Consider the following 10,262-nt stretch of genomic DNA (forward strand, 5'->3'; position numbering starts at 1 on the left):
TGAAACTCTCTCACCATATGTTTAGGACAGTGTCATCAAAATATCCCATGGATTCATAAAACTATACACTCTTACTTGTTTACAAAGAATTTGAAAGTGGTACCAGGAAAATTCTGGGATATATTCATTACTTCTAAATTAGTTCCTCTTTCCTTATTCTTTCCTTGGAAATATATGCTTACTATATAATATATGGTCTCCATGTGTTAAATAATACTAAGATTTGAAAGCAAATCTAATCAGATATATTAGACATTTTAGTTGCCATAGTGATCCGAAGTGGTGTGTGTGTATATATATGTCTTCCCTGAAACAATAGTACAAGATGTACAGGAATACAGGTGCCAGAATCATGGATGCAAATATCTATTAGAGATTGGAGCAGATGATTGAGGAAATATATATTTCTGTATAAAAGATTTATACAACAGATTTTTATAAAATGTGATTTAGGGTAAATTTTCTTAATACATTGAATTTAATTTGGAAGATGTTTTGTTATTTCCATAGATTTACCATAAAGCGAAGTCGCTCAGTCGTGTCTGACTCTTTGCAACCCCATGGACTGTAGCCTACCAGGCTCCTCTGTCCATGAGATTTTCCAGGCAATAGTCCTGGAGTGGATTGTCATTTCCTCCAGGGGATCTTCCCAACTCAGGGATTGAACCCAGGTCTCCTGCATTGTAGACAGATGCTTTACCATCTGAGCCACCAGGGAAGTTTTACCATACTTGCAATCAATAAATAAATTATAACAAAAACTTAAAAATATCTTGAATTGCATATTTCTCTGTTAGAAACTGTTTAAATTTTGAATATTTCCTTGAATATGATAGCATGTTTTATACTTATCCCTTATTGTTCAGCAATGAAATTAAAAATGTTAAAACAGAGCAAGGAAAATCTATTCTGCTATGATTACATTATTAAGAAAAATTTGTTGATATTTGTAGATCGGAAATGTTTCCCCCTTAATGGCTTACATAGTGTTATTTATTTTTATGCAATTGCACTTTATAGGCAATGCCACATGCTTGGTCCACACAATGACAAAACATCTGGATGAAAAGTGGAAACTATAGTAACAAATCCAGATGGTTTGTAAGTGCAGGGCCAAACATCCAGATGGCATCAAGAAGGCTAAGCATGTGGATGACAAATATCAAATCTTTCATTCAGATGGCATGGCATCATCTAGACACAGTGTATCAATGAACTCTTTTTGTGAAGACAAAGAATATGAAACAAGCTAAAGGTCAAAAAGAATCAGGACACATTTATGAAAAAAAACATACAGTTAGCATTAAATTAATATTAACTTTTTACAAAAATAATTTGTAATGGGCTGATTTAAAATTCAACTTACTGAAAAAGAATCTTAGCAAAAAGAAAAAGACTTAGCCTATTAGAGTCATTTTTTAATTGCAATAATCTTTACTAAGTTTTTGATTTGAGAGAATTTTCAATACAGCTCACGTGTCCAATAAATGGGCTCAATTAAAAATTGCATTTGATGCCGATTAAAAGTTGCTTGATCTTTAGTATTACAATACACTGCAATCCAGAATTGCATCTAGCATGTCACATTCAATAAACAGACTTCTTTGCTATCTCTGAATAATTAACTTTATCTTTGTCACAGGGAACAAAAGTAATGAAAGCAGCATAGACATTATTCATTTATTCTTAGCATTAGAATCTTATATTTTGCCCTGTCTCTCCCAAGGTAACCTCTAGTATGGTGTCTTGTAGACATTATATGAAGTTATTTCTGTCTGAAGACATCATAGTTTAAGCATGACTTCTCCTTTCTTAAGCCCTAAGAGAAATATGTATGAGAAAGATAGTCAACATGTCTCTGAAAATCTTGAGTAATTATTTACTGCATGTGTATTACAATAGGTAAAATGTAGAAAACCTCCTACCTCTCCAGTCAGAATGGCTGCGATCCAAAAGTCTACAAGCAATAAATGCTGGAGAGGATGTGGAGAAAAGGGAACCCTTTTACACTGTTGGTGGGAATGCAAACTATTACAGCCACTATGGAGAACAGTGTGGAGATTCCTTAAAAAAACTACAAATAGAACTGCCTTATGACCCAGCAATCCCACTGCTGGGCATACACACCGAGGAAACCAGAATTGAAAGAGACACGTGTACCCCAATGTTCATTGCAGCACTGTTTATAATAGCTGGGACGTGGAAGCAACCTAGATGTCCATCAGCAGATGAATGGATAAGAAAGCTGTAGTACATATACACAATGGAGTATTACTCAGCCATTAAAAAGAATACATTTGAATCAGTTCTAATGAGGTGGATGAAACTGGAACCAATTATACAGAATGAAGTAAGCCAGAAGGAAAAACACCAATACAGTATACTAACACATATATATGGAATTTAGAAAGATGGTAACAATAACCCTGTAAGCGAGACAGCAAGAGACACAGATGTATAAAACAGTCTTTTGGACTCTGTGGGAGAGGGAGAGGGTGGGATGATTTGGGAGAATGGCATTGAAACATGTATAATATCATGTAAGAAATGAATCTCCAGTCTAGTTTCAATGCGGGATACAGGATGCTTGGGGCTGGTGCACTGGGATGACCCAGAGAGATGGTATGAGGAGGGAGGTGGGAGGGGGTTCAGGATTGGGAACACGTGTACACCCGTGGTGGATTCATGTTGATGTATGGCAAAACCAATACAGTATTGTTAAGTAAAATAAAGTAAAAAATAATAATAATAATAAATAAAAATAAAGAAAAAAGGTTTTGAACATCTTTTAGGTTCATAACAGATGTTATGAACATCTGTTAATTCCAATGAATCCTATTTCCATCAATGTTGACCTCTTACAAGTTGCAACTGCTGCTGAAAGTACTGGATTCCTAGAACTCTTCTATTGATCTTAGCTTTAGAGCTTTATAGATTCCATAAGAAAATAATGCTATATTCCCTTCTGCTTATTTATTTTATACATAATAGTTTGTATCTTAGTCCCCTATACCTATCTTGCCCCTCCTCCCTTCCCTCTCTCCACTGGTAACCATTGGTTCATTGTCTGTGTCTGTGAGTCTGTTTCTGCTTTTCTTATTTTTTTGCTTTTATTTTCAATGATCATTTACTTTTAATGTTTAAATTTTTATTCATTTTTAATAGAAATATATAGTTTTAGGTGTACAGCAAAGTGATTCAATTATGCATACACACATATGTTTTCTTTCAGATTCTTTTCCTTTATAGGTTATTACAAAATATTAAGTATAATTCTCTGTACTATATAGTATTCCCTTGTTAACTATCTGTTTTATGTACAGTAGTTTATATAAGTCAATCCCAAACTCCTAATTTATCCCTGCATCCCCTTTGGAAAACATGCTTTTTTTCTATGTCTATGGACCTATTTCTGTTTTGTACATAAATACATTTGTATCTATTTTTTTTAAGATTCTACATATATGTGGTATTGCATTATTCCTATTTTAGATGTTCAAGGTAGAAAATTTATCCCCACAATAAAAACTGTAATATAATGTAATAATATACTACATACAGTGATAGCTATATCTTATTTTCATTTGGAACTTAATAAACAATAAATACATATTATGTGTTAACTGTGTACTAAATATTTTGCTATTCATTAGGGACTTCGAGAGGGAAAACATAGTCCCAACTGTTAGGAAATTAGACCTTTGGGAAAGGCAATTAAACAAACTTTGCAATGCTGGCCAGCAATTGCAGTAAGATGGATACAAGGGTGCCTTGGATAGAAGAACAGAAGAAAGAAATATCCATAGTAGCCTGAGAGGAAAAGGCCAAAATGCCTTTACTTACCAAGCACAGAGTGTGAGAAAAGTGCATTTAAGATGGATAATGATCCTGTGAAAAGGCATTGAAAGAAAACCAGGAGTTGGCCTGTTCCTGTCTTATATGTCAGTTTATCAAGCATTGTCTTCATTCAGTTTAATGAGCACACATCATCATATTGCAAGTCACTGCAATTATGAAAGAGGCAAACAATGTGAATGCTGGAGCAGAATTTCCTTTTTTACTTTGAATAAAAATAAAACCATGAAGTTAAAATATTCAAAATCACATCAAAATTACTCAGAGTTTAGTAGAAGCAACTCAAAGAAGATGGTACTTGGCCTAGGCCAAGGTTCTGGGTTGGATGTGGGAATAGGAAGAGTGTTTCTAGCAAGAGAAAGAAGATTCATGAAAACTTGGGAGAGTTGGAAGGAGAAGAGAGAGATGCTTTCCTTTTACTTACTGAGATGTTGTTTACTAGGGAATAAGGAGAGACAAAGTGACAAAGCTTTGGATAAAATGGTGAAGAGAATAATTGGGAGGACATAGGGCTGAGCAGAATGAAAAATATGGAAGGAATATGGAGCCAATGAATGATAAATCTGTTTCCAAATGAAGGTCAGCCATTCAGGCACAGTCTAAAGTGAAAAGTAGGCTGAAATAAGGAGAAATGTAACGAAATTGAGATAAGGGAAGAAAGTTACTAAGTTAAGGATTAATCTATCTAGATGTGATTGAGTAATGAAGCCAGCGTGAGAATACTACCCTGGACCAAGCTGACACTGCAAATGGTCGAGATGACAGCCTTATCTTCTGGATAGAAAGAAAGAGGAAGCTAAGTTTGTGGATGGGATGAGACCCTGACGGGTTGCAGACCATGGCTGTGTATTATGGAAAAATAATCTGACCTGAAGGAAAAGTTTAGCTGGTCCTAACTCTGTTGGGGTTAGTGTTCTGTTGGCATGTATTAGGAAGGCTAGAAGACAAAGAGCTATCTTCGCAAGATGTTTGCTCTTGAGCAGTATTGTGTTATTAGAGCTTGGGTGCAAGTAAGGGCAAGAGTTAGGGAGAAGCCATTCTTTCTACTTTTGGTTCAAGCTACTTTTCTGGTTTGACACATGAGGATCAGGAACTCAAAGGTTTGAGAAACAGCAGTGTTTCCTCAGTGTCGTTCTCAAAATAGGCATGAATAGGATAGCTTCTTCAAATACTAAGCATAAACTGCAACAGAAAAGGAAGGTCATGGTGAATAATTTTGGGGGGATAGCAATGAACTCAGTTCAGTGCATGTACATTTTTGAGGACATCCAGGAATATGTCAGGAGGAGGAGCCATTTTGCAGGAAGGTTCTTATTTTTGTGTTGGTAAGGTGATTTCTCTGGAGAAGGCAATGGCACCCCACTCCAGTACTCTTCCTAGAAAATCCCATGGATGGAGGAGCCTGGTAAGCTGCAGTCCATGGGGTCACTACAAGTCAGACACGACCGAGCGACTTCATTTTCACTTTCCACTTTCATGCATTGGAGAAGGAAATGGCAACCCACTCCAGTGTTCTTGCCTGGAGAATTCCAGGCACGGGGGAACCTGGTGGGCTGCCTTCTATGGATTGAACAGAGTCGGACATGACCAAGGTGATTTAGCAGCAGCACCAAGGTGATTTTTCTGAAGTGGAATCCAGAAATTGTTGATAATATGGCTAAACAGGGAAGTACTAGATGCAAGACACCCAAATTATACACCTAACAAACTATTCAAGGAAAACTGTGAGGATGTATGTTGCAAGGAAAATACAAGGTTAAAAGCTTGACTTTGCCTGCAGCAAACACAGAAATTATCAAGCAGAATGTAATAGCCAAGCTGAACTTTGAAGGATATGAAGAATTTAATATTCAATATTTGATGTAAGGGGATATAAGAGAGAACAGAACCACAAGGCATTGAAAGGTTCTGCAATTTTTTATTTATATAATTTTATCTGAAATATATTTACTATTGCAATATGATGATGAACTAGTGTTGAGGGAGGCTTATTCCATCATTCATTTATTCATTTGATGCAGGTTTTTTGATCAGTCTATGTGTGCAAGTACTATGATAACTTTTATAAATGACATAAAGATAGATAAATTCATGATTAGTCATAAAGCCTCTCAGATTAACTGGATATGTACTCATCAGGACTATGATCCAGATTACTAATTTGACAGGAGAATATAGGATTGATATAATGAAGAAAAGCCAACATCGGGGATACTAATTTAGAAAGTCATTGTTGCAATCAAAGGAAAGAGAAGAATCAGAAGCAGCAGTGAAAATGAAGAATAGTAGATGGAGGAAATGCACTTGCAAGAGGAATGAGAGACATATTTTGTAAGTTTTAGAAACTTTTTTATGTTCTGAAGGAGAGAAGTATATTGATTCAAAGATCTTAAGCCATAGAGAGTGGGAACACAAGGCTGCATCAAACATACCATAACAGCCTTAGGAGGTCTTGTTTTAAATGTAAGACAGGAGACGAAGTATACTTTTGGATGTATTGAGTTTCAGGTGCAATTTTCATTAAAAAAGTTAAATTAGAAATCATCAAATTACAGCTAATAATTAATGATTTGTATGGGTGTATATAAAAGAGATCTAAATAATTAAACCATGATAAAGGATGAGCTCTCCAAGGCAAGAATTACATTTTTACCTTGAAACAAACAGTGGAAAATACACCAGACCTGTTGTTTCTATGTATTAAACCTAATAAATGCTCAATTATAGGTGAGTGAAAATAATTACATTTAGTTTACATTTCAGAAGTAAAATCACTTCTAATTCTTACTTTGAGTCCCTGAATATTTAACAACTTCTTATTCACCTTAATAATTTCTCCTTCCTTAAAGAAAACCTGTTATGATTCCACCACCTCAGCCATCCATTAATCTTTCTGTAAATTATTAATCTTTTTTCTAAAAATTGATTCAAATTGAAAATAGTATAGAATGGTGTCTTGAAGTGAAGTCGCTCAGTCATGTCTGACTCTTTGCGACACCATGTACTGTATAGCCTACCAGGCTCTTCAGTCCATGAGATTTTCCAAGCAAGAATACTGGAGTGGGTTGCCATTTTCTTCTTCAAGGGATCTTCCCGACCCAGGGATCGAACCCAGGTATCCCACAGTAGACAGACACTTTACCGTCTGAGCTACCAGGGAAGCCTAAGTGACACCTGAGTAAGTGACTATATTCTTTTGTAAAAATCAAACTGGCAGTCTGAAATCTAATATTTTCTGTGCACTTAATGAAGTACAATGAGATGAATTTTTGGAATGCACTTCTCCCTGTAATTTGTGTAATCCATTAAAAGTAATACTAAACCATATGTAAAGAAAACACTATAGATGATTGGGAATGAATAAGTCAAAGTTCAAAGTTGCATAGAATCATAACTCACTTAGGACTCTATCCTCTTTTAAATACATTTGGGAAAAGAGTGATAGATGCTTTTCTTAATAAAGAAAATTTCTTTGGTCTAAAATATCAAGTAAAAGAAGTTTTAAAATTATTTGTTTTTATGTATTATTCATTTATCTATTAAAACTTCTAGTTGAGAAAACTTTAATTTCTTTTTTAATTCAAAGAAGAATATGAAACATAAAAAGGGCAAAAGGTATCAGAGTAGTTTTCCTTATTTAAATATCCATAATGATAAGAAGAATATTAAAGACTTGGAAAGTATAATTAGGCCAAATGTCAAGTTCTATTTTATGTTAGAATAATGTGACTTTTGTGATGGAGTTCACCATGAGCCTCATTGCTTTCAAAGATCTGGATTAATTCTTTCTGGGTTCAGATAAAACCTTAGGTGACTTATCTGGTAGTGTTTGTATGCACGTATATGTGTGTACCTAGTCATTAAATGACTAGCAGAAACTTTGTTTCATACTTTTATAAGAAAGTCAATAATTGATTCATTTTTTAAATAAGTGTAACCAAACTGCCTAGTACAGTGATTCCTTTGTTTGTCGGAAATAACATTGAAGCATGCAAGGTATCAGAAGCAAATCTCTTAAAACAGTCATGATTTCTTAAACCGGATACAGAGGATAGGGAAAACACACTGCTAAATATTATTAAAATCTAATTTCCAGAATTTTTAACTAGCATTTACTGACTGGATAGAGAAATTTTTTTAATGTTGTCAGAAGAAAAGCCTATACAACTTTCTAGTGCTGGAATCCTCAGCAAACGGTACTATTTGAATAGCCATCATTATCAGAACAAGTCCCAAAATTTTAGATTGTAATGAGACCTGCTAATGAAATAATGTAGAATAACTGGGCACAGGAGAAAATTGTTACTTCAAAAAGGAACTCAAAAAATGAAAATAAAAACTAAATGTGTCTTGTATGCTAATGGGTACATTACTCAAGATTTTCCCCTCCTTGAAATGTGTGTGTATTTTGGCAAGAAGAGAGAAAAGGATTGTCAATTCCAGTAATAGGAGATATTCTTTCAATAAGCAGACTACAGAACTGGGAAATCAACAAGATTGCATTACCACATCCCATAATAGCTCCATATGGAGACTGATAGTCCAACTGCGGCTTACTCAGACACTAGGCTTTTTCCTAACCTTTCCCTTTTTCACAACTTATTACCATCCTGGGTGGTAAGTCAGAGGGCAGGGAAGAAGTATCTGAATGAATTAGTCAATTAATCATTTGTTGACCACTTTGGTAAAAAATTTGGTGAAATTCCAACACTTCATATGAGTATAATCGCACATGCCAGATGAGGGGATTTTAACTGTTGGCAGTATCAGTGGAGACCTGGAAATATCAGTTATGACTAGACAGATGCACTCTGGGGAGGGAATGGGAGAGAACACTCTCTGTGAATGATAATCTCATTAACAATTTATTTCAGAACAATGGGTTCATTTATTTAATAAAATTACACTATGAAAAAATAGCAAGATCCATTTTTCATTTTATATTCCTGATTTAGTACCTGGCACTTTGTATCCATAAGTATTAATACTTATCAAATTAATGAATTAATCAATACAATTAACTTATTTTTATTCATACCTTTTAAAAGTGATTCATAGACTAGTAAGAAAATAATAACTGATAATTTAGCAAAGAACATCCCTCCCTATAGGGTCTTGAAAATTTCCTGGGGAGAAGCTAGTACATGTGTTGGTGGTAAGCAAGATATCTCTGATTACAGCAAGTATAGGATCACAAATCAATTAGTTTTTAAAGCTAATAGATACATACGTAAAGACAGTTACCCTGAACAGAGAAGGGTGATTGGAGGCGAAGGGAGTCAAATATGAAAGATCCAGTGAAGAGAATCTGTAGAGGACAGAAAGGTTTTGACAATGGTTCTTAATCCAAAGTGAGGACAGAAAAGGAAGTGGATTCCACCAGTACCCCTCAGAGAAAATGATATGGAAAATGAATTTAAAATTTGGGAGGGTGTTTTTGTTCAGTCACTCAGTCACATTTGATTCTTCAAAACCCCATGGATTGCAGCACGCCAGACCTCCCTGTCCCTCACCATCTCCTAGAGTTTGTCCAAGTTCATGTCCATTGCATTGATGATGCCATCCAACATCTCATCCTCTGTTGCCCTCTTCTCCTTCTGCCTTCAATCTTTCCCAGCATCAGAGTCTTTCCAATGAGTTGGCTGTTCCCATCAGTTAACCAAAGTATTGGAGCTTCAGCTTCAGCATCAGTACCTCCAATGAGTATTCAGGATTGATTTCCTTAAAAATTGACAGATTGATTCCCACAAAACACATCCTGTTGTTGGAAAAAGCTTATGTAAAAGCACAGGGTACACGTTCAACAGTAGAATTTCATGACTTATCCTAAACAAAAGGACACACAGAGTTCAGGGAAGACTCAACCATAGCCAGAGGACACTAGGAAGATGGACAGAGAGAACTTGCTCACCCTGGGGTCATGTGCATACCCAACCAGAGCTAGAGATCCTACAACAATTTGGGAATTCACAAACAGAAGTGTCCATGAGAGCAGGAATGGTAGCATCAGGGAAGTTGGGAGGTGGCAGCCTCTGAAATGGAAGAAATAAATCCTGCCAGAGAATTGAGAACATTGAGACTCAAACTAAAGGCATTTGGACACATTTGGTATCCATATTTGTAAACAATAATGTTGGATAAAGCGCTGATGTTCCATTTCCCCACTACCATCCTGCCCCAAATTCTTGAGTTGATATTCTTCTGGGAAACAAATGAACTATATAGAGTTATGTTTTTCATCTTGGAGAGTGGTGATATTGACATGACTGTGATGGATATTCAGTCAACTTTTCTCCCATCATGGTGTCACCTAAATTGTACTAAATATATACAGCCAGAGCCAGTGGTCAAGAAAATCCTTTGACCGATGTGTCCTCTGAGTTTGCAGTTACAAAAAAATTGAGTCT

The sequence above is a fragment of the Capra hircus genome, chromosome 9, assembly GCF_001704415.2.
Source record: "Capra hircus breed San Clemente chromosome 9, ASM170441v1, whole genome shotgun sequence".
Lineage (NCBI taxonomy): Eukaryota > Metazoa > Chordata > Mammalia > Artiodactyla > Bovidae > Capra > Capra hircus.